The sequence below is a fragment of the Rattus norvegicus genome, chromosome 14 (genome assembly GCF_036323735.1).
Source record: "Rattus norvegicus strain BN/NHsdMcwi chromosome 14, GRCr8, whole genome shotgun sequence".
NCBI classification, from domain to species: Eukaryota; Metazoa; Chordata; class Mammalia; order Rodentia; family Muridae; genus Rattus; species Rattus norvegicus.
This window is the reverse complement of record NC_086032.1, coordinates 102989495-103014862: the sequence shown is the minus strand read 5'-3', so window position 1 is coordinate 103014862 and position 25368 is coordinate 102989495. Positions and strand designations below refer to the sequence as shown.

General features: G+C 42.3%; 2 long non-coding RNA genes across 2 annotated transcripts in view; both read right to left on the bottom strand.

The window, feature by feature from the left end:
- Positions 1 to 15265, bottom strand: part of LOC120096699 (uncharacterized) — a 78597-nt gene extending 63332 nt beyond the window's left edge. The window contains exon 1 of the long non-coding RNA XR_005493499.2: positions 10227 to 15265. This is a non-coding gene — a long non-coding RNA (uncharacterized LOC120096699). The remainder of the gene's footprint in view (positions 1 to 10226) is intronic.
- A 6863-nt stretch (positions 15266 to 22128) lies between these two features.
- LOC120096543 (uncharacterized) lies at positions 22129 to 24957 on the bottom strand. Its single transcript, XR_005493053.2, has 2 exons — positions 24042 to 24957; positions 22129 to 22814 (listed from the first exon to the last, which is right to left on the bottom strand). It is a non-coding gene; the product is annotated as an uncharacterized LOC120096543 (long non-coding RNA).
- Between the last annotated feature and the right edge of the window lie 411 nt (positions 24958 to 25368).

Below are 25368 nucleotides of genomic sequence, written 5' to 3'. Positions count from 1 at the left end.
GGGAAGCCCACCCCCCAGAGCCATCACTCTCAAGGAGACATCCTGGGCTGTAATTTGGTGGCATCCTGTGTCTGTTTGGACAGAAGCAATGCCTCCTGTCAAAAGCTACCCTTCTAATCGTTTTAGAAAGTTAGAGTTAATAAGTGATCAAATGAAGAGAAAAGCTCATTTTTCTTTGGTTTCTTTTTCAAAGTACAACTGAAGATTAAAAAGAAAAGGAGAAAAAATCATGGAATCTCAATCACTTGCTTAAGGACAGATGAAATCCTGTAGTCGGTGAGTATGGGATGACCTTCACTGGATATTTTTCAGGTCAGAACAGTGCATCACAGAATTCCACTCTGTAAGAGACTTTTGCTGAGACAAAGCCAGGAGAGGTCTGAGCTGCTGAGAAACTCACTCAGGTTCCAGGACACATTTCCACATAGACATCAGTGACCTCTCTTCTGGTGACTCTACCCAAGTCTCTTTGGCTTTCCTGACAGACTAGCAGAATCTCCATCCCCATCCAGCTGGGACAGTGTCATCTACGTGAGTCATACCAGCTATAGTTAACTTAGTTATGTAAGCTTAGTTAACTATAGCAGACAGTTAAATGAACACACATCACAGAATGCCCAGTGTCGGCTGGAGGTTTGCAGGTGACTAAGAAGATAGGCATGTTTGAAATGTAGGTAAAGAAAATATTCAATAAAAGAAAAAGAATATAGGCATGTGCTACTTTCTGCAGTCAAAATCCAGATACCAGGATCCCCTCTCTCCTACTCTGGGGAGCCGAGATGTAGTTGCCTACAATTCAGTCTTTCTTCAATGACACGTCCTTGGATGACCCTTGTCTTGCCAGGAGTACTTAAGAATTTAATATGGTCAGGAGCTGGAGGAAAAAAGGCTGCCACAGCAAACATGCTAAAGAGTAAAATAAACCCAGAAGTTTAAGGAAATAAAGCTTATGCATGGAGATTAGGTGAAGACGACCACAACACACACGGGTAAGGGCAACGGTGCCAAAGCAATGATTGTGGAGACTGAGAACACGCCTGCCCTCTTGGGTTCTCGTTTTACAGAGTTCAGCCCTGCCCTCTACAGAGAAGGGAAGAAGGGACTCCATTCAAGTAGAGTATTATTAAACAGCCATTTGAATGCAGGGGCCTAAAAAGCCATCCCACATCATATTTCTGATTTTTTTAATTAAAAAAAAAAGCTTTACCTCTCTGCTCATCACTTGCAGGCTGAATTGGTTTGATCCAGAGAGGTGGTTACGCACAAGAGCAACCACTCTCTATTGAATTAGGGGATCTCTCATGCAACACATCTCACCAATTACAAGGTAGGGATGCAATTCTATGATTTATCATACATTATACTGTTAAGTAATATTGCATTATAGATACAATTTGTACCTATCTCTCTGCAGATTAGAGAGGTGGCACATGAAGAGGGGATCATTAAACACAGAGCAAGGGCAAGGGCCAAGCTCTTCTCTTTAACAAGCTGCTCCAAGTACCTCCTCGCTAATCCACAGAGAGAAAGGAATAAATTGCTCCAATAGCTTATTCTATATCGTGCACTTTGAGGTTGGGGGTTTTAGTTAAACAAAAAGATACGGGAAAACATCATTTCTCTGTGGCCACAGCTATCCTGTTTCCAGGCCTGATAAGAGGGTAGGAAAGAAGTATTGGGAGGGTCCTCTGCTTGCAAAGTGGTTAAGATGAAGATGTGGAGTGGGTATGGGTAAGGAGGCGGTGGGAGGAACATCGCACTGGAGGAAAGGAGGAAATCCACATCCTGCACAAGCAGAACGCACCTCAACATTTGGTTTTAAATAAAGCCAGACTACTGGAGTTTGATTTCCTTATGCCATCATTTACATATTAAACTGGACTATTGCCTTCTACACAAAAGAACCTACTAGCCACTTAGGCAACTTGACATAGCATCTGTACTTTAAAAGATAAAAAGAAACAGATGAAAATGTTTTTGATATCTTCTTTAACAAATTAAATCCTAGACACTGTCATTTCAAAATGTAACTGATCTAAAGTTTATTAACAACCTGAGTATCCACATCTCAGTTTACACTGGCCGTGTACAGCAGACTCTGAACCCTCATGGCCAGTTGCTCCCTGCCCGGTACAGCATGACTATGGGTGTGTTACAACTTCATTCTTCCCACTTTCTCTTTGCTGTGTTCCTGGAACTATGTTGTTAAAATTAGCAAGAACACTTAAAAGTAGAAAAAATGGAATGAAACAGTGTTCACCGATACTGAGAATAGCTCTTCAGTTCCAACAACGTTTACTCTCCTGGTCCTAAAAGGGGAGATCATGTACCCTGCCAGGGACACCTTTCTAAAGTAGATAAATCTGAACATAACCTTACTAGTCAACCAAGGCTCATCATTAGAACATCCCACATTTAATATGCTTAATACTATAAAACTATAAAAACTCCTATAAAGCTCCTGTAATAACACTTCCAACTTTATTAGACTCAGTTAGACTCCTGACTATACCTCCCACAACATGAAAATTGTATAATCCACTTGAGTAGTGAAACAATGAGGTAGGTAAAATCCGAGGACTCTGTTAGACTGCCTCATAAACAAACCCTAGCTTGTCATGGGCCATGTCATTGATTTCTATTGGCGATCTCATTGTCATGTCAGGCTGTAACTTGAATTAATTATTCCTCCTCTCTGAGGTAAACAATGGGCCAAGGGAAGAAATGGATGACAATGAAAATAGTAATTATTCTCGAAAATAATTGGGTAACTTGACTTGCCTGAGATCAGAGAAAGCATAGGTTAACCAGGCCCCACAAAACACCTAAACTAATTACCCCCAAATTAATACCTGTCCTTGGACTTTGGAAGAAGGAATTCATCTATGAGTTATGGGAGCGATGAAAGGCAGGTTGTTTGGGGGAGAGAAGGTGCGCTAATTCCATATTGTTCTTACTAGTTCAACTAATGAGAACTTGGCTTTTGCATGTAAATGTATGATGATATGTTGGAAACACAATGAGCTTTGGATTGACACTTGTTTTGAGCTTAGACTGGGCGGCAGTTTCCCTGCTATGTGACGCAGAGTGAGTTCTCATGTTGTATGAACTGTCGTCTCTTTGGGTAGAACACCTCTGTAGGCTTAGATCTTTACAAGACTGCTTTAATACGGCTTCTTAAACACCTTTACCTCCCTTCTAGCCCTCCACTCACCAGAGGTAGTGGAAAGGAAGGGTTAAGAGCAAAGAGGGATTTGGACCTCTTTAGAAATAGTTCTTTGAGCACCAGTGGAAGGGGAAGCCCTGGGTCCTGCTAAGACTGAACCCCCAGTGAACTAGACTATGGGGGGAGGGCGGCAATGGCCCCGGGGACACCCATAAGGAAGGGGAGGGGGGAGGGGGATGTTTGCCCGGAAACCAGGAAAGGGAATAACACTCGAAATGTATATAAGAAATACTCAAGTTAATAAAAAAAAAAAAAGAAATAGTTCTTTGGGGCGATTCCAATCTTGGTTGTCAGGGCACCAGCAGTTCAGTTCATACAGATCAGCAGCATTTGGTAGCTCCATCCACTCTCACACACACTATTCATGAATCAGCAATGGTAATTTAATCCACAAGAAACCATGACTTTCTCTGTCAATAAACCCAAGCGGCAAGAGCCCACTGCCTGAGAAGTTCTTTGGTGCATTTGATCAGTGAAGAAAGCAAGGTGAACCAATACCACAGCATCATCAAGGAAGAGCAGTATCCGCAAAGCCCAAAGAAAATCAGCAAAGTGTGACAAAGCAAACCAATGCCACAGTGTCTTCCGCTGTCTGTCTTATACCCTTTTTAGACATCGCGTGTTCTCTCAAGCATCCGCACTAGAAAAACATCACATACCCCTTTTCCAGACAACTTCCAGAAAAACATCACATATCTGTTCTCAACAAAGCACCCTTCCACGTGTCTGCCCCAGCAAAACATCCTCTCATAAAACAGTTTCCACAAAAATATCACATGCTACAACTGAGTCTCCAAAGAATCCAGACTTTTCCTCTTCATACTTCAATGGGATATCTGCTTAGCTGCAGGGGCCTGAGAACACACGTGTTTAACGTGACCACAGCACACTCCGTCATACCTAGGGCAGGGGAGAGTGGGTTCAGCCTTTGCTAAGGAGCACCTGAATGCCTACAGGAAAGGTAAGGAGGCTTCCTTTTGGTATTGGGATTTCATTCATTTTGATATTACACTCCATATCACAAGGTTCTGGCACAATTGTTTTGTCAGCAAGATTCTGTTTTATGGAGATTATAGGGATATCTTCTTGATTCTAAATGAAACAAAATTTGTTCCTCGGTATATGTGGGTTGTTGAAGTTAGGCCCTGGTTCTGCCACACAGCCCCATGCCCCCAGAAATAAGACTCAGATTCAAATTATATTTACACATACCTCAGCCACATAGCTAGGCTCTACTCTGACTAGTCAACCTACATTCTGCCACATGACTGGTTACCTGTGTTCAGGTACCATGGTCTATCTCCTCCCATCTTTTCAGGCTTCTCTACCATCCTCCTTCTCTCCCAGATGTAGCACCTCTATTTCCTGCCTAAGCCATAGGCCACGGGCCTCTTAATTGACAGCTGAGGCATCCATACAATACACAAGATGAGCTCTCTACAGTGAGTAGCATGGCTGAGTGCTTTGAAATAGGTACAGTGGCAATTGTAACAGGGCACATGAAAATTCTGATAGAGACATACAAGGTTTTCCTCCTCTGTCTTCCCAAAGTCCTTTCCCTCAGTGCATGCTGTTGAATGTGCAAATGTGTGTTCCTGTGCATGGAGACCAGAGGAAACTTCAGTTGTCTTTCTTAGTTGCTTTCTACTTTATTTTTTTTTCAGGAAAGGTTGTTCTCTTGAACTGGAATCTCTCTGTTTAGACCAGGCTAGCTGTGGCCAGGGACCTCAAGAGATCAGCCTGTTCCTGACTCCCCAGGCATGGACTAAAATTATGAAACAGCACACTTGGATGCTTACACGGGCACTGGAGATCTTGGTTCAGATCCTGACTTTTTTCACAGTAAGTACTTGATGGGTTTGGGAACATCTCCCCAAACCAGAAATGGATCTTGTTTTAACACTTCTTTGACATGGAAATGTTGATGAACTTGATGAACTTGAACCTTTAAAGGAGTTGGGTAGTATTAGTGGTCAGTGGAAGCAATAAGCTTAGACACTAAAATGTTACATAAAAGTGAAAGGAAATTCTACTCTCCTATGGACAGTAGAGTCTGTGAACTGATGACTACTGAAGGCGAGGTAAACCATAACACTAAGACACATTAGAAGCAAATAGCACACAGAGCTCCACAGCAAAATGCTTAGCTTCTCTGAAACTTGATTTATTTATTTGTGAGACAGAGCAGCACCATGGAATGGCATGGGCTTATTGTCTAGCTCCCCAGTAATTATTGTTAGCACGCTAATAATAATAGCTCTAGTCTTTGTATTGAATAAGTATAGGCCCAATACTTCCTTCAAACCTTGTGTCAATGGCACAAAATCCAAACTTGTCTGCCTATTTTTTTACCAGTGATGTGGGCGAGACAAGGTCAGTCTGATCTACCCCAGGCAAAACATGAGATTTGAAACCAGTTCTGCCTTTCTCTATCCCTTCTATGCCACAGAATCCTTGTCTGAAACTCAGTTCTCTAAAGAAGAGTGTCTACTATGATGTTTGCAATTCTTCATTACCCTGCCCCACCCCAACACATACAAGAATAATCAATAAACTAGAGCTACCAACAAAGCCCTTGGGACCCCAGAGGACACCTTGATCCTCATCCCTGGGATGCAGGGAGGTTTCCTTACTCTATGACACGTTTGCTTTTGCAGTAGATTTGCTCATAAGACTTGATGGTCATTGCATGCTATTTACACTTGGGTCAAAGTTCAAATTCCTAAAATAGTACAATCATTAATAGCTATAATAATATATCCATTTGTAATTAAGCAAAGCAGGAATTCTGCCCAAGCCTGTCTCCTCTGTGTCCTTAAGAATCAAAGAACTCATTGGGGCTAATAGTGTTGGGTTTCAGCCTCTCTTTCTCTTTCTCTCATTATTTCAAATGCCCAGTCCCCTTTAGATACCACAATTGCCATGGATTTTCACAAATGGTGTCACAACTGTGGTGTTATCCTACTGCCACTGCAGGAGAGATCAACACACACAAGACATGGGTCCATCAAAAGCAGACAGCAGTTGCATGAAGGGGCTGGCAAGTTAGAAAATACCCTTTCTCTTCCTATGCCCTTTTGAATGGTCCAGTTCTTACCTGACTCCCTGAACTGGTGCAGCATTTTGGCCCATGGCTTGGCTTCCACGGCCAGCATGATTTCTTCCTTTTCTGCTCACCTTAACCAACCTGTTTCATTTGTATTCCTCAAGGTGGGTGAATAGGATGGACAAAAAGCACAGAGTGATGCCCCCGGCTCACTTGGGGTCTCCTCTCACAAAGCCAAAGAAACAGTTGACACAGGGGGATGGAGAACAAATAGGGTGGGCGTATGGGTGAGGGACTGGAGAGGCTGTGTTGCAGAGGCCAAGATTTTGATATAAAGCATTTCTCAGGTTTCTCTCAGCTAATGGCCCTGGTCAACTACAGAGCACACCCTCCCAGCCCTGGTAGAAAGCAGACTGCCAAAGAAACTCTTGTACTGAGTCCAGAATGGTCCTCAGAACACTCACTCAGCTCTGTCCGATTGTCAGAGATCATATTACTTCAGTTGGGAAGGTTTAACAGACGGACGAGCAGAAGGGTTGTTACTGGCTAGCGAGAGGAGAGAAGTTTCCAGGCCAAAGAAGGGGAAAAAAATAAACCATCTTCTCCTAATGAATAATACTGAGTGGGGCAGGGCTGTGGGCAAAGTGATGTTCTCTCCCCCACCCGGAGCACAAGACAGGAAAGTAGCAAAAGTCCCAAGCTTGCTGAAAATGTTATGTTTCCTTGTTTGGTTTCATGCTTCCCAGTCTCTGAAGGGAAATGTCAGCCCTATTTGCTATACCAAGGACACTCAGGCAAGGTCAACATCAGACACATGGACATTCCGTGCCACTGAGAGATCTCATTATTATGCCTTTCCCTGGAATCCCTTGCCCTCACACCACCTCAGCCACTAATAAAACCTCAACATCACTTTACCTTTTAGTGAAATTGAGGGCCACTAATTAACCCAGGAGCAGAGTGAGGGGTAAAGCTGTGAGAACCAACAAGGACCAGAAATAGACGGTACAGGGATCTCCCAGACCCCGAGAGAGGCAGAGCCCAGTGTGTACCCGGGTGGACAAGTCACCAAGGAACAACACAAAAGGGTCTCTCTAAGAAATGAAGTCTTAATTTCCCCATAAAATAAATTCATCAAACACAGTGACCCCTTAGATTTGATAGCACTGCATGAATAGTAATATAAATAAGGAAGCCAACCTGGGCTCACAATCTGCAATTTGTAATAGCTAGCTCGATGCTTCCCATCTATGTAACAATTAAAGCATATCTTTCATTAATACCAATTCAGATTGGAGTTCTTCTTCCACCTCTAAGTGCCCCCACCCTCAATTCAAGATTAACTCTTTATCTGCCTCATCTTCGCAGATAACCGCCTTATTCAGTGTTGAATCACAACTCTGGGCTTTTCTTCCTGGAGGGCCCTTGAATCCCACTTAACCTGACTGGTGTGATGCGCTCCGCGGGAGGCAGGCAGTGAAGCAGAAAGGGGATGATCACAAATTGAGAACTGTTCTTCCAAATAATAGAAAGGGAGAAATTAGGCAAAGTGCCTTTCCCATCATCTCCCCATCCTGCTCAATTTTGCATAAAGAATCCCTGAGAATTGCAGAAGGTATTCTCTTTGCATTTGTAGAATGACCCCTAAAAAAAGGTCACTGTCACTCCTAAGGCTCACACCAACTCTGCCTGTGGATGGCCATTCCATACTGCCACAGGCAGAATGCAGGCTGCTCTGGAGGTTAAGAAAGGTCACAGGCCTGGCCCAGAGCTTGATTCACTTACCCAATGGCTGTGTGTTTTCATACCAACCTAGAGATATTAACACAAAGGCCTTCCCATAAACTACATGGTGTTTGCATATCTTATATACACCGAAGGAACAGACAAATGTCTGGTGGGGAAAATAGGAAGAAAGAAAAATGTGCCAAGCTATTAAGCAGCTATGAAGTGTTTTGCCCCTCCCCTATTTCAAAAGCTTCCATAGCGTAAATAGTGGTCAGAAGTTCATTGAACTGTCTTGTAGTGCAGGCTCCATTCAAACGTGGCTATTCTCCGGGAGTCTCCTGACACCAGATCTAATTTCCAAAATGAATATGCTTTAATTTTCCTTCTTCATGCATTGTGCTTTTTCCTCGTTTAAAACGGCAACAGCCTCTGGCAGTAAAGGACATCGCAGTTCTGTGTGAGATGAAGCTTTTTTTTCCCAGTGTGCAGAGGAATGGCATGGGTCAGGGGAGAAAAAATGTATGCAAAAAAACAGCACACCCCACTGACCCCAGTATATTTTACATTACAATTTTGCCATTTCCAATATAGGTTCATTTTGCAATGGACCGTATCAACCATATTTCAAGGTTTTAAAAAAAAAAGTGTACAGGGTGGGGTGGTGGTATGAGAGGCATTGTCTGCCTGCAGTGTGTCCTAGTACAATGTACCAGTTGTCGGATCAGGGTGGAGTATCGCCTACTGAGAACACAGACAGATGCACAGGGCTCCAGCCTTCAGTGCTGAGCACATTTGCAAACAGATACTATGTGTGGATCCTGCCAATTAAAGGAAGCATTAGGGGACGTCTTTGTGAATGTGGCCGAGAACATTTGACTCTTTTTAATGACAGGAATGTCATATTCAGTGTGACTAAGATCACTTGAAAGCATCATTGTCCCACTCCCTTATGGAGAGAAGATTACAAACAGAAACCGAGTACTTCCCTGCTCTGCCTTTATGTTTATCTGCATCTTTATCTATATTGACAGAGGAAAGTAAAGGGCTTTTTTGCATATACGTGCAGGGATAAAGAGCTAGTAATGTCTGGATGTATTTATACCTCAAGATATATAAATATCCACTTCAAAAATCTAACTATAGACATAAGCTTTAAAAAAAATTGGGACATAATTATAGATGGATGGATGTCTCAAATGCATCTGTATCAGCTTTTTCTACTAACTCAGACATTTCCTAAAATTAAACAGTTAAATATGGTGGAAATTGTGCACCATGACAATCTTAAACAGTCACATGGATGCTTGCCCTTCACCGCAGAGGCCTGTGGTAACTCATGTTGAGGCCTCTTCCACCATGAGTAATTCCTGCTGCACTGAAGACTTGTCTGTTGCCTTTGTTTATCAATCAATCAATCAATCAATCAATCAACAAGTATTGTTGAGTGGGATGTGTGGGGGTCATGAAGGAGATGCACAGCACAGCTACTGACATCATTGTGCTTGGGCGAGCAAACCAAACGTATAAGCCTGACATTCGACTCCAGAATTTAGAGCATCAGGTCCACATTTACCAAATTAGTACTATCTAGAGTAGCCAAAGAGTTGGTACCAAGTGGTGACACCGGGCCTTGCAAGGTGAGAAGGAGGGGCACCCTTTAATATGAAGAAGAGGTGCAAAGATACCAAGCTGAGGGCTGTGGGTGAGCCTCTCCACTGGTGCTCTGAGTATGTAAACGCTGGAACACTTAACCAATACTCAGAAGAACACACATTAATATTGATATTAATATTGATATTGATGCAGTCTTGCTTTCTTAGAAGTTGGTCTCAAGGCACTTACAAAAGAGTAGATGGAGATCCGCGTTGCCCATATGTGAAGTATGGCATTGGGTCACCTCACAAAGAGCTAGTACGCTCTCATCGTTGTTACCTACTACTGTGTTTCACAGACAGTGGAACTCCAGGTTAGAGATGGATCTGGTGGCTGTGTAGGTGACAGCTAAGTGCTGATACTGAGCTCAGGCAATCCCGGCTTCAAAGCCGCCAAGTACGTTCAATGTGGCTACTTCCCTTCTAGGGTGTAGAGATGATAAATGGGTTCCTGTGTCTCATGATGGCCATAGGTAAATAATAATCCATATAAAACATGATGAAATTATCAAACCTTCCTGTCATATAAACATCCAAGCTGTCTAAGTAGGGACAGTAAGCAGCGACTACTCACCATCTGCAGGTCCTCAGTGAGGAGTCACCTCAGGCATTTACAGCGAACTCTGGGTATGCCATGGAGCACACTTGCCATTGATCAGATGCCAAAATCAGTTTTGCGTTTCTTTACATCACATCTGGTCACCCCCATCGGTACGATCCATAGTGTGAGACACACACAATTGTTGAATTTTCAAAGAGCCACATTTTAAGGAAGTGAAAAGAAACACATTATACCTCCTTTTCTATTTCTGTGATCAAAATGTCCTTACATGAACAACCCAAGGAAGGGTTACCTCACCAATGGCATGATGGTCCTCACCTTGAAGGTAGGTCTTCCTGCCTGAAGATAATCCCTCACAAACACGCCTACTGACATTGCAGTGGTTCTAGATCTTGTCAAGTTGAGGATGCTAACCATTAGACTCTGAAAGTTGATTTAATAATACACACTATTTAATCTAACATCGAAAATAATGCTATTTCTAGATAAAATTCTTGAGGTTTCATATTTTTGTACTGAAGCCTCCAATCAGAGTTGTACTCAACTGAGATCATGTGACCTAATGGAAGTGCCGGGTGGTACAGATCTAGCACAACGCTTCTATTTTAACACTGTGCTTGACTCTTCACAGAATAAACCCTTAGTAACCCATGACAACACACCTTATTTCCAAGTCTAACAGTGCAGAACTTGCTTGTATTTAACTTCTTCCTAATTATTATTTATGTTTACCAGATTAAATGGAGGTAAATGTCAGGCGCGCGCGCGTGCGTGCGTGCGTGCGTGCGTGCGTGCGTGCGTGCGTGCGTGCGCGCATGCGCGCGCGTGTGTGTGTGTGTGTGTGTGTGTGTGTGTGTGTGTGTGTGTGTGTGTGAAAGAGTGTGTGTGTGTGTGTGTGTGTGAAAGAGTGTGTGTGTGTATGTGTCTGTGTGTGTCTGTGTCTGTGGGTGTATCTGTGTGTGTGTGAGAGTGTGTGTGTCTGTGTGTCTGTGTCTGTGTGTGTTAGAGAGTGTGTGTGTGTGTGTGTCTGTGTGTGTGTGTGTTCTGTTGTGTTCTGCTGTGTAAAACTTATCATTGGGATATAACTAGGCCCTATTCTTCTCTTCTAGAATGGCTCCTGACTGGCTGGTATATTCTATGATCGAAGGTTGCCACCCAGAATCTGAAATACAAGGCATTTGTTTCTCCCTTACTGTTTTAAAAGGCATTTTGAAAGCATTATTTATTTTTTAATGTGTATAGGAGTTTTATCTGCCTGTTTTTCAGGTTTCCTGTGGAAGCCAGAAGAGGGCATCAGATCCCCTGGAACTGTAGTCACAAACGGTTGTGAGCCACCATGTGGGCAGTGGAAATCAAACTCAGGTCCTCCGGAAGAGCAGGCAGTGCTCTGACCACTGAGCTATCTCTCCAGCAACAACATCACAACTTTCTTGCTTTTTATTCAACAACTACTAAAGAGTTTAGAGAACAGCGGCGGTAAGCAGACTATGAAAGAGGAAGACAGAGGACTTACTGTATGAGCAACCCACACATTAAAAACTTAATACCACATATTCTCTGTGGATTAACAAAATGAAAAAACTCACTTTGGGATCCTTGACAGGAAGGAGACTCTCTCCAGAGTACAGATGAGGTGTAGGAGACAGGCTCGCAGTAAAACAGCTCTATTGCTTGCTAAGTAGGACAGTCTCAGTTCACTGGCTATAAGCACAAATGGGGCTAAAAGACACGTCTTAAGCTGTCAGCTCTGGAAAATACTGCTTTAACATTTTGCCTGGCTCTCTACTTTCCTCCGACAGCCCTTTGGTCCTCAGAGGGCCCGCCTGGAACGTCTTAGCTGCCTGTTTCCATGGCCAGTGATGGTGAGAGTACAGGATGTTCTTCCCTAAGGTTAGTGCATCTTATGAATCCCAAAACACAGCTTCATGCAGGGGATACCCGAGGGCTCCGGTCAGGCTGGGACTCTTACAGTGCTAACAGGTTGTGGAATCCTAAAGTGTTCAGTCCCATACACATTCTACTTGGAAGCGCTAAAGGTTTTCCAAATAAATCAAACGAGCTTAATAATGTTTATTAGGGATTGTTTCTGAAGAGAAATTGTCGCTACATTCGCCACACGCCTCGAAAGCCGCAAAAGAGCACCAGTCCACAGCCTAGGTTTGCTGCGGAACAGCCCACTCACGCACGGGGAAGGCATCCCCCTTCTTTTATGCAAACTGGAAAATAGAGATGTTTTCCTAAACTCTCCCAAACAAGTGAAACAACTTTGAAGACTCAGGGAAGTATGCATTAGCAAAATTTCAGCAACCAACTTAAGGAACAATGAATAGGAATTCCAATCAGTAATTTAACCTGAGATCGTAAGAAGCTATGAGAAAGACAGAAAGTCGAATTCCCAGATGTAGCGCCCAGGCACGCATGGAACCCAAACAGGCAGTAGCCCTACAAGTACTGCAGAGCTGGGTCTCTTCAGTCCTGCAGAACGGCATTCTTCTCCTTACCACGATGCCCTTTTGATTTGCAATTTAAATTAATGTATCTGCACTGCATTTATCACACCTATTGCTTATCCATATATAAATCTGTTTTGGAGCTAGGCACTAAGTTAGAAAGATTTGTTATAAATGTCTTATTTTAATATTTTATGCATGAAGCATAATTTGATTCAGAGTGCTATTTGTCTAAAATACATAGCAGTGTGTGCGGTTGCGAGGCTTCTGTTCTTCAGGAAATATGTTTAAGGCAAAACAATTAACTCATCTGTGTCTAAGTCGCGGAGCCTGCTCACGGTTTGAATAATTTTAATACACATTCATCTTCCCTCCCCTCCTCTGTAGAATTGTCTTATGAACGAAGGTACGGGCATCTCACTTCTCCGTATCTGAATAGGAATTCTTCCTGAATTTTTCGCTTTAATCAGCTTCCCACAGTAAAGTAGGCCTGTGTTTGAAACTATGTAACTGATAGAAGTGGGATATGAACCCACGACACACAGCTCGGCAGACCTACAGAAGTAAGGAAAGAGACAGATATTCACTGACCCTTGTGCTAAATCAAGGCACTATCTGAGCCTTCAACTGCTCTCTTGGCCTTAGTGACGCCTTTAGAAAAAGCTGCAGAATGGTAGCAACAATAATTCCCATATTACAGATGCAGTCACTGAGGCTCAGAGAAGATCTCCTTCTTATGCCAGACCTCCTGTGGGTGACTGGCAGGGCTGGTTGAGTTCTTGTTCTTACCTCACATTATTCCACCTCCAGTGCACTCTATTTTAATATAATACGGTTCAAAATTGGACCACGCAACATAAAAGCCAAGTTTACTGATCCATCACTCAGCCCTGTTTTCCAGCCCATTGACAACATCCTACAGTGGCTGCTGCGTGACTAGAGAAATTGCATTTACGATGCAGTCCTGAGCATCTCCTCAAGATGCTGAGTAAACATGGCTCGATTAAAATACTTCTGATGGCGTGAAATACATACATACATACATACATACATACATACATACATACAAAACAGGAGGGAAAAAGAAAAAGCGAGATGTTCCATCCAGTCAGTTTAAACCATGGATACAGGCTGACCTGGAGAGAAAAGACAAGATGAAGGGGAAATATACATGTGCCATATAAGCCTTCTAAAAAGCATTATATGAGCAAAGCTAGTCAATGAAAGGGAGGCCTGAGCAGCTGAATCCCCCTGCTACACTCTCTCGTGATATTAAATGCTTAGCCTTTGTCTTAGATACACGGAGGTATTGGTGATTTGATTAAATCTCTGTCTTTACGGGTTTGATCTTTATTCTCCTGTTTTCTGTGATCTTCCTAGTTCCTAGCACATGTTACATATTTAGCCAACACCTATTGAATATACAAACAGGTGAAAGCCTAAAGAATTGACAACCCCCATTGTCCATTTCTCAACCATTTAACTCATAGATAAATTTACACAAAAAGTCAAGCCATGTCGGACCATCATGCTTCCTTCCCTGCCCATTGCCTTCCTAGCCATTGCCTCCCAAAAGTCAGACATAACTCGTGCTATATCTAGTCACATCACCAAAGTAGGAAGTCTGAAGCAATCCTCAGCTTCAGTCACCTGTGGAAACACTAACGTGTGCATGAATGTGTGCGTGCACATACTCACCTGTGAACAAGCAAGAGAAAAGCCCAGGGCAGAGGAAATGTCCCAGTCACCTCCCCTCGACTACTGATGAGTTAAGTCGCAGTTCTCAAATGGGATAATGCTTGCTTAATAGTCTTCCTATCCTTGCCTCTAGATGTAAACTTTGCACACGGTAGAGTTTAACAAAGAAACCATTTGAACCAAATTTCTCAAGGGAGTGATGGACAAGAATCATGAAATCATTCGGGAGAAGAGGACAGGCTAGACAGCTTAGGAACTGGAAGCCAAAGTGGAAAAGCGTCTTCAGCCCTTGGGTCATCTCTCGTCTCCTTCTGAGTCTTGAGCCCTGGCAAGAGACACTCAAATGCTAACCACTTGCTGACATCTGCACTCAGACCAGCAGCCTCTTTCCTCACACCCACCAGCCCTCGCTGGCAAGAGATTGCAGGATACCAGATTCTTGGTCTGAAAAGCCTTATGCTCATCAGTAAGGAAATATGTCTTCCCAGCCAAAATTCATGGGAATACTGACTTTTAAAATCCTAATTGTTAGTTAATGTCTTCAAGCATGCATTAGCTAATACCTTTGGCAAGAACTGATAGATTTTTATAATTAAATTTAATTCCGTTAGTTCCTACTATGTGCTTTACATGGAATTAGCTATCCTGGGAGACAAAAGACCCGGATTAATGTTTGCTTCGAGGAGCTGGAATTTTGTAAAGAATACAGACATGTACGTAAATATATACAGTCCAGCTCCTTGTTCTTTCTGTCTTCTAGATTATAAAGAATAGAATTTGCATTTGCCAGGGAAATTACTTGGTGTTGAGCTCACTGAGAGTTCTAAAGCATATACACACAAATACATACACACATAATATAAAATATGTAATGCATGAGTAATATGCAATATGGAATATATTTATATTATATATTATCTGAAATAATACTACACATAGTAGGTAATATGTAATGTATAATATTATATATATTATAATACATTATATGATATATTACATGTAATATGGGATATATGATATGTGATATGTAATATATAATATATGATATGTGATATATGATGTGTGATATCTGGTGTGATGTTTGATGTTTGATAATATTACATATGATTTATGATGTATAATATATAATATATATGACAGATTTGAGGGAAAGAATTTCTTAGGAAAGGGGGAAGTTCTTAAAAATTACATTCCTGTGTATGCAAAATGTAAGGGTAAGGTGTCCATCATTTATATTAAGGAAGAGGGAGCCATGTTGGAGATGTGGCTTGAGAAGAGGATGGCCCAGAGCAACAGAAGAACATACAAAGAAATCCTAACTGTAACCACTCTTCTCTGGCCATCAGCACAGCATGTGATTGCCTGGCTTCGTTATGTGGGGATATATCTTCCTCTCAGAAATGGAATCTTGTGTATGCAAAGGCCTGGCTTAGCCTTGTTTGGTGTCCTTTTTCCTTCTGACTTTTGCTTCCAAGGAGACTGCAGAACAGCATCTGTTGGGTAACTAACTGTATGATGAATATCGGAGAATGTGGTCTCATTAAAAAGATAGCTTGACATTGTTGTTCTTCCTATGGGGTTGCAAACCCCTTCAGCTCCTCCGGTCCTTTCTCTAGCTCCTCCATTGCAATCCTTGTGCTCAGTCCAATGGTTAGCTGCAAGCATCCTCATCTGTATCAATAAGACTCTGTCAGAGCCTCTCCAGAGACAGCGATATAAGGCTCCTGTCAGCAAGTACTTCTTGGCATCAGCAATGTGACTGGGTTTGATGGCTGCATATGGGATGGATCCCCAGATGGGGCAGTCTCTGAATGGCCTTTCCTAGGAAGAACAATAATATCAACCAACCAGAAGCCCCAGAGCTCCCAGGGACTAAACCATCAACCAAGGAATGCACATGGGGGACCCATGGCTCCAGCTGCATATGTAGCACAGGATGGAATTGTCTGGCATCAACGGGAGGAGAGGCCCTTGGTCCTGTGAAGGCTAGATACCCCAGTGTAGAGGAATGCCAGGGTGTTGAGGTAGGAATGGGTGGGTGGGAATGGGAGCAGCTTCATGGAAGCAGGGGGAAGGAGAGAGGATGGGAAGGGGAAAGGAGATAATATTTGAAATGTAAATACATAAAATGTCCAATAAAAATAATAAATAAATTTAAAAAACATAGCCTGAGGCCCAATCCAGCAGCAGAGTGCTTACCTAGCATGTGTCTGTTCAACACCCAGTGTTGCAAAAATAAATTAATAAACAGCAGGAAAACGATGCCTACTGATCTAACTCTTCCTCCAAACCTAATTACAAAGAGAAGTGTGCACGCTCTTCCTCATTGGAATGAATCAGCACACGAGGAGCCGCGGTTTTCCTACAATTGTTTCCTATTGTGACATCTGAATGGACATGGGAGGTAGTGGTGATTGCACATTTATCATCACATTTTTCACAGGAAGAAAGAAGCTACAAGTACCGTCATCAAATGATGTCAAGATCGGGGGCCCCAGAGAAACACCCTAATCAATCAGCACATGACTTCTAAAGTAGTGGCCCATGCAACTTTTGGCCCTATGTCTCCATCGACGGGCGTACTTGTCAGTGTGCCTAGATCTACCTAACTTTTCTTTTTTCCCAAGTAGAATCCGTGAAGAAGGGGAAACTTCTGCTGAGCCACTTATCTCACATCCCAGGAAGGGCTCGGGAGGACGGTTCATCTATTTAGTGACGGAATTTTCCATGCTCAATAAATTCTGCTGCTTGGTAACTGCGGTCCCGTGTGTGGCACATCGCCTTTCTAATGCTCTAGATCCCTCTTTGTTTTTACAGTTACGAGCCTGGTACCCTGTAGGGGGTTTACTCTGGGCATTCAATGATCTTGAAGACATCAAAAGCAATCTTACACCTTCCTATCCCAAGGACTCAACGGGATGCCTACTTCTAGAAATTAACTATGCAGTTTTAACAAGAAGAGATGATGAGAACAAGAAAAATTACACTTATTTCTCCAGTGTGTGTGTGTGTGTGTGTGTGTGTGTGTTCATCAGATTTGTTGGAAAGTTCGAAATGTAATATCAAATCATTTCTAAAAAGGAAAAAAATACAAGTGGGTAATGCTAGTTAATTTTTTTTCTTTTAAACTAATTATTTCCATATGACCTGCTCACTAAAAGTCTGTATTTAGGTTGGAATTTGATGTTAGAAGAAACAGGCAATAGATTAGAGCACCCCCTGGTCCAGAAGTACTACTCTCACCCAGACCCGCAGAAAAGGCGGATACTTCATACTTAAATGTTGCTGATTACTGGGTCAGTGGTGGGTGGCTTTGTTTTTTAAATGAGAGAATGTAATCTTGACTGTTGTCAAACAGGAAATGGTCACCTTTCACTCTTGCTTCATTTGCTACCATCAAAATCCTTTCCACATAGAAAAAGACAAATAAAAACAAAGGTAAATCAAAATCTGTTGGTTTGGTTTGGTTTGGTTTGGTTTGGTTTGGTTTTTGGTTTGGTTTGGTTTTGGTGCAATCTTTTAACATAAAAGACAGGAGTGTACTCTAGCACCTCTCAGTACATCCAGGGACCGCCATCCTGTAGGTCTAGATGCAGGTGAGGGCTGGCACAAGTTAGGTCAAGGCCATGATAGGACAGTAAAAAGTAAGTCAGGGACAAAGTTTTTGTAAGGCAGGAGAGAAGGAGAAGAAAGGAGAATCATGATGGAGACGGAGAAGGATGACCCATATCTGGGTGGTCTCGAATTGTCAAAGTAGTTGGGATAGATTTCTGTAGGGAAATTTATCTTATCTAGGTGGGTGATTTACATCCTTATCAACTGGTTTTGAGTTAATCGTGTGGATGTCTTGTGGATTGAGAATTTAACATATAAATCTGATTACTAAATTACAGCTTACTGAATCTTGATTTTAATGGGTTGTTGGGAGTTTATCCCATACGATTAGGGGGCAGATATGGGAAATGTAAACAGGGCAGTGGCAGAGAGTTACCAGAGGGTAGCCGCAGCTGGGACCGGCGGCTGGATGCTGGAAATGTGAAGAGTCCACAGGAAGAGTCCCGAGATAGGCGGTTTCTGTATGAAGCTGGCATGGCAGAGACCTACCTTGGGAACTAGACTGGGAGAAAAATTGCTGCCTGGGTCAGAGAGTAGCTGGGACTGGCGTGGAGCTGCTCAGATAAATTAGCACAAGTTCCAGTGCCCCGCTGGAGCCGGAACTAGGGAAAGCACAACTGCCAGGGTACTCAAGGGAACCGTTCCACCCTTTTTTTTATATTTTTACTGAAACATCATCCCACAAAAGGAATTAATCAAAGCATATGAGAGCTTTTCTTCAGCAAACATCAGCAAGTAATCCACGAAATCATTTAGTGCTAAAGATCCTTCACCAAACTTCCAACAGATCTACCATGTTTCCTCCTACTTCTTCCCTCCCAGATATTACACATTATAAAATTCAATCTTTCCACATCTGTCTATATTCCTTGCTGACCATCTATCCCAAGAGGAAGTAATCCCCACATTTGCAAAGACCTCGCCACATGCTCATCAGAAACTACAAAGTAAATGTCATTGCCCTTCTTTCTACCATCCCTCCATCCCAAGACCCTGGTTATGGTTAATAAGCCCTTTCTCCCCCATTCACTTTTCTGTGTTGTTTTCAAATCTATCACAGGCAGTGCTTAGAACTGCCACTCTGACATGGCACCTTGGGCTCACAAGTTTCCTAAATGGATGGAAGCAACAATCCTACTCTTACTAGAGGAAAATCAAGAGAAATACTTCAGAGTCTTTGGGGATCTGAGGAAAATGCAGAACTAGTCAAGGGAGCTGAGGTAACAGAAAGACCAGCAGCCATGAAGATTTGTCCCCACCCCACCCCAACTCCATTCTCCCATGACATCACCACCTTGGCTCTGTTCCATGGGCTCGTCACGGTTTTAATGAGTACGTAAATGTGGAGACTAAGGTACCTCTCTCTTCCTTCTCGTGAACTTTAAGTTTGTGCATCGACAGGTAATCAAGTTCTGTATCAAAACTCAAGTATAGGACTGTGGATGATGGTATCAGATTGGCTTAATTATCTTCTTTGCTGTGCAGAAAGAAGTGTCACTAGCCACTTCCCTCTGTCAGAGGCCGGTCATCATGGTAAGGCAAGCAGCTGGGAAAATGGACGTGAGCCATACTTACAGAAAGCAGAGGCTGCACAAGGACAGTGTTCTCACATCCTGCTCTTCAGTCATAGTGCAATCTGTGTCTTTGAACAAATCCCATTTACTTAAGTAACGTGATTACTCTTCTTTCCCAAAGACACAAAGCACAGTGAGGAAGAAATATGACTGAACAGACTTCTTTGCAAGTAACGACACCTAACTGGTAGTACATTCCTTCTTCTACTTTTGTGGTGAGTACTACAATACATTAATGACTACATGATTATTATTTATAATTATACTATAGATGACTGATACTTATTTTTTCTTTTCTTTTACTGGATAGTTTCTTTATTTACATTTCAAATATTATCCCCTTTCCCAGTTTCCCCTCTGGAAAACCCCTATACCACCCCCCCTCTCCCTGCTTGTATGAGGGTGCTCCCCACCCACGCTCCCACTCGCTCCCACCTCCAGGTCCTGGCATTCTCCTACACTGGGGCATCGAGCCTTAACAAGACAAAGGGCCTCTCCTCCCATTGATGCTCAACAAGGCCCATCCTCTGCTACATATGTGGATGGAACCATGGGACACTCCATGTGTACCCTTTGGTTGGTAGTTTAGTCCCTGGGAGCTCTGGGGGGGTCTGGTTGGTTGATATTGTTGTTCTTTTTACGGGATTGCAAACCCCTTCAGCTCCTTCAGTCCTTTAACTCCTTCACTAAGGACCCCATTCTCAGTTCAATGGTTGGCTGCTAGCATTAACTTCTGTATCTGTCAGGCTCTGGCAAAGCCTCTCAGGAGACAACTGTATCAGGCTCCTGTCAACACGCGCTTCTTAGCATTAACAACAGTATCTGGGTTTGGTGACTATATGGGATGGATCCCCAAATTGGGCCATCTCTGGGTACCCTTTCCTTCAGTCTCTGCTCCATACTTCGTCTCCATATTTCCCGCTGTGAGTATTTTGTTCCCCCTTCTATAAAGGACTGAAGCATCCATACTTTGGTATTCCTTCTTCTAGAGCTTCATGTAGTTTGTAAATTGTATCTTGAGTATTCTGAGGTTTGGGGCTAATATCTACTTATCAGTGAGTGCATACCATGTGTGTTCTTTTGTGATTGGTTACCTCACTCAGAATATTTTCTAGTCCCACCTATTTGCCGAAGAATTTCATGAAGTCATTGTTTTAATAGCTGAGTAGTAATCCATTGTATAAATGTACCATATTTTCTGTATTCATTCCTCTGTTCAGGGACATCTGGGTTCTTTCCAGCTTCTGGCTATTATAAATAAGGCTGCTATGAACATAATGGAGCCCGTGTCCTTGTTATATGTTGGAGCATCTTTTAGGTATATGCACAGGAGTGGTATAGGTGGATCCTCAGGTTGTACTATGTCCAATTTTCTGAGGAACCTCCAGAGAGATTTCCAGAGTGGTTGTACCAGTCTGCAATCCCACCAACAATAGAGAAGTGTTCCTCTTTCTCCACATCCTCACCAGCATCTGTTGTCACCTGATTTTTTGATCTTAGCCATTTTGACAGGTGAGAGGTAGAATCTCAGGATTGTTTTGATTTGCATTTCTCTTATGATTAAGGATGTTGAACACTTCTTTAGGTGCTTCTCAGCCATTTGATATTCTTCAGCTGAGAATTCTTCATTTAGCTCTGTATCCCATTTTTAATAGGGTTATTTGATTCTCTGGAGTCTAACTTCCGAGTTCTTTGTATATATTAGATATTAGCCCTTATTATATATAAAGCACTTAACCTATGTACATAATAGCAGGGAACTTAGCCGTGATAAAACTAATAAATTGGGGTTGGGGATTTAGCTCAGTGGTAGAGCGCTTGCCTAGCAAGCGCAAGGCCCTGGGTTCGGTCCCCAGCTCTGGAAAAAAAGAAAAAAAAACCAAACTAATAAATTATCAGGCCAGAATTTGAACTTGGCTGACATTAAATGTCTGGGGGACACTGTTTGTTTGTTTGTTTGTTTCTTCATTTGAAACGACAACCAAAAACAATTTCATTTTTAAATTAAAAACTGAAAAGTGTCATTTGACTCTAGATCCATTTTATATTAGAAGATTCACTGATGGGTATGACTGTGTGTAAGACTATAATTTCAGCCCATGGGTATCAGCAAGTAGGATCAAGAATTCAAGTCTGGCCTGGATAATAAAGGATACTCCAAGGGAAGGAAGGATAAAGGAAGGGAAGGTAAAGGAAGAAAAGAAGGGTAAAGGAAGAAAGGAAGGAAGGAAGCAAAGCAGGGAGGGAGGGAGGGAGGGAGGGAGGGAAGGAGGGAGGGAGGGGCGAAGAATGGTTCACTAAGGCTGCAATAGTTTGACGACAAAGACTTTGTCTTTCTGAAGATGGGGTACAGCATTGTTTCTCACTTTGTATTTGTTGATTGTTATTTAGAATTCCCCAGGGCACTGCTACTAAAAGGCAGAAACTGCCAAAAGAGAGTCTTTTCTAGCCCTTGGACCTCCATGGTTTGGGAGGAGGAGATTCCCCAACCCCTCATGAACCCTGGCTCTCCATAAAGAAGTGATACCCAGTCGGCCTTGCCTGGAACATGTCCACTGCCTGCCCTCCTGACTTCCATTTTCAGAGATTTTTTTTTTCATTTTATTTTCTTGATAAACAAAAACAGATTTCTGGGCGGGGACGTCATAACATCTTCATTTTCTTCCAGAAAGCCACAGCAGATGGAACCCAGCATGTTATCATCCAAATCTGGAGCAAACCTGAATGACAGAGTCCTTCTATGGAGCACCGTGGACTGTCTCATTATGTGTCTCTTTAACTGACACATTGAACCAGTGTACACTACCTTAATCTGGTCCCATTATCGGCCTAATAACACCTCTGATATTCATAAATGCCGAGCAAGACTCTCTGCTATTCTGTGAAGAGAAGAAATATCCGGCTAAATTGAGAAGATTACCACATCGCCACACATGTTGGTGACAGGCTCTGTGCTATTACGGTTGATTTTTGTTGACAGTTGGCTGTAGGCAGTTGTGTTTCAAATGCCTTTTTTTTTTCACTGGGAAATTAAACAAAATCCCATGCGAAATGCAGCCCTCCAGTTCAAAAACTGTAAATCCCAAATTAGCATTTTGTACTCTGAAAGGTAACATGGCACAATTTTCCATTGGCAGGTCTGTACCGTTGACACAAATGGGTGCTTCAGACATGACACTAATGCTCCTGGTGCCTTTGAAGAAAGCCACCTTTTCAACATCTTATTTCCTCTCCTAGGAATCTGCATATGTTGTAGCTGTTGCCTATGAAAGAAAAAAATGGAGGTGGAGGAACAGGACTTATTGCTCTAAGTAAATTATCTCCCCTCAAATTTCTAAACACGAAATTAAAAGACGAGTTCATTAAGTTCAAATAGAGAGAAGAATGGAAACGCAGCCACCGAGAGGCTAAAAGTGATTTCTCCCACTATGCATCCCAAAGAAAAATGGAAATCTGTAAGTTGGAAACACATCCGTGCCTGAGATAGTTCTAAAGAGTGCCAACTTTACTTTTAAGAAATAAAAGTTAAATTCATTTAACAAAATCTGAGTGCATGAGTGAAGCTCGTGGAACTGACACTGTGAAGAGGGCCCGAAGACTGAAAATCTATTTCTTTTCTTACTCCAGATACTCTCAAGGGTGAAAGTTTTAAATGGTGCCATTTCTTCATCTAGGAACCCTTGCAATTTAATTGGAAAACCAAAGCAAAAGAATATGAACCAGCCATATGAAGTCACATGTCCAGTGAGCAGAGATTTTTGGATAAAGTCAAATGATGATGCACCATCCTGGCTCAGCCTCTTGAGCATGCCCAGTGTTGAGTAGAACAAAAACCTGCATTAATAATCACTTTAAAAAAAAGTTATTGTCCTATATGTTTCAGTAGTCAGTGGGTAACCACCCACTCCATTCTGAGTGGTGAACAGGTGAAACACATACACAATTATGCATATATGCTACATAGCATATATAGTATATGTGATAGTACATACCATATATGTACATGACTACTATGTAACATATAATACATATAAAGTATATTAGAATAATAGAGTATATACAATATATATGCATGTACATATATTCTCTATATAATATATTAAATGTAACCTATGTATTATATAATATATATTATAACTAAGCCTAATTTATTTTAATATTACCTAAGTGTATAGGACTAATTTCAGGTACGGAGTCAAACAGAAATTAGGCATGACATTTACGTTCCCATAATATTAGAACAGAGGCAAGAGAACAGCAAGCCTATATACTACATATGTATCAGTCAGGCACACATTGTAAGACCCTATTTCAGAAAAGAAATGTGAAATTTTTAATTCATCAAAAATACTCCAAACCCCAAATCCCACCCAGCGTATTTCTGAATTCTGAGGCAAATCTCATCATTGGTTAACAGTGTTGTGACAGTAACACAAGAGCCTCCAACTTCTGATTAACCCTGCGTCCACAAAATCTGGTAAATATCAGACCTCAAAGAATGCCTTAGGTCCAGTGGCTCACTTCTGCCTTCTCCTGCATCTCAGTCATACACAGTCTCTCTATAGAAGAAGCCAACATCACAAAGTTAGGCTTATGACAAAACAGTCATCACTGATCTGAGGTGACCTGGCATAGCTGCTCAGTCCACCTCAGTAAAGGTGATAGAAAGAAATGGTGCCAGGGAAGACTCCTCCTCACATGATCCAATGTCACACAGAGGCAGCCAAGAATCTGCCCCATGTCTACAACCTGCTATGGAAAAATCTAAGCACGGAAAAAGTGATACAATTTTAAATTAATTCTTATGCTATTATACCATAAACAACGTTTTCTTCACTTTACTAGGTTTTTAAAGATAAAATATGTTTCATATTTTATGAAATTTCAAAACAGTCAAATAGGAACTAGAAAATTGTTACCAATTGTGGGGCGACAGGCAGTGAAAGGTACCCTGATTCCTGGTTGAGATAGGTCAAATACCCGGAAGACCCTAAAAGGGACGGTAGGTGCATTCTCCTTCTCCCAGGATATCAGGGCCTCATGTAGCTGCACCCCACCACACATACACACAGACTCCTGTAGAGAGGTTTGAGACAGAATAATCATGTAGGGCAACACCCCAAGTCCCTCCTCCATAGGTTAGGACGTGAGCACATAATATGTAGGCTCAAAACAGATCAGTTGTAGAAACAGGACCGAGACCCCGAATATGAACACGAGGCCTTCCCAAGCTCTCAGGGCAAACCAATAGGAAGTACCTGCTATCAGACACTGACCCATCCAAAAAAACTGTATCCTGTGTCCTGTTCAGAATTAAAGGTGTGCAGGAATTATTCCATTATCTGAGAGCTTCTGTCATAAGAGCTGTAACACCACTGCTTAGGGAAGAGATCTGCTCTCCCAAAATCACTGCCAGATGCTCCCCTGTACACGCCCCCACACCTCCCATTCCCCACCCCCCACCCGCTGGCTATTCAGTCTCCTGCTGACTCAACCCAGCCAGGGCAATCCAAGCAGAGTAGGACCAGTAGCGGGAGTGGTCCAGCTTCTGCTCCCCCTCCCTGCCCCAGTGAGTTCTCTCCCCCTAGCTTGAACCCACACACCTAGGCAGGAGACAGGTCGCTGTGGAGAGTGCCAGGCGCTAGAGTCCTACAACCAATGATCTTTCTTCTTTCACTTCGCTTTTAAATTGTATTCTTCATTTTTCATCTTTTCTGTATAAGTAACTTAGAAGAATGGTTTCCTTTCTAATACTTTGAGTATGCTTTGAAATCAAAGTCTCATATAGTTAAAATTTCTAACTCATAACTATTTGGT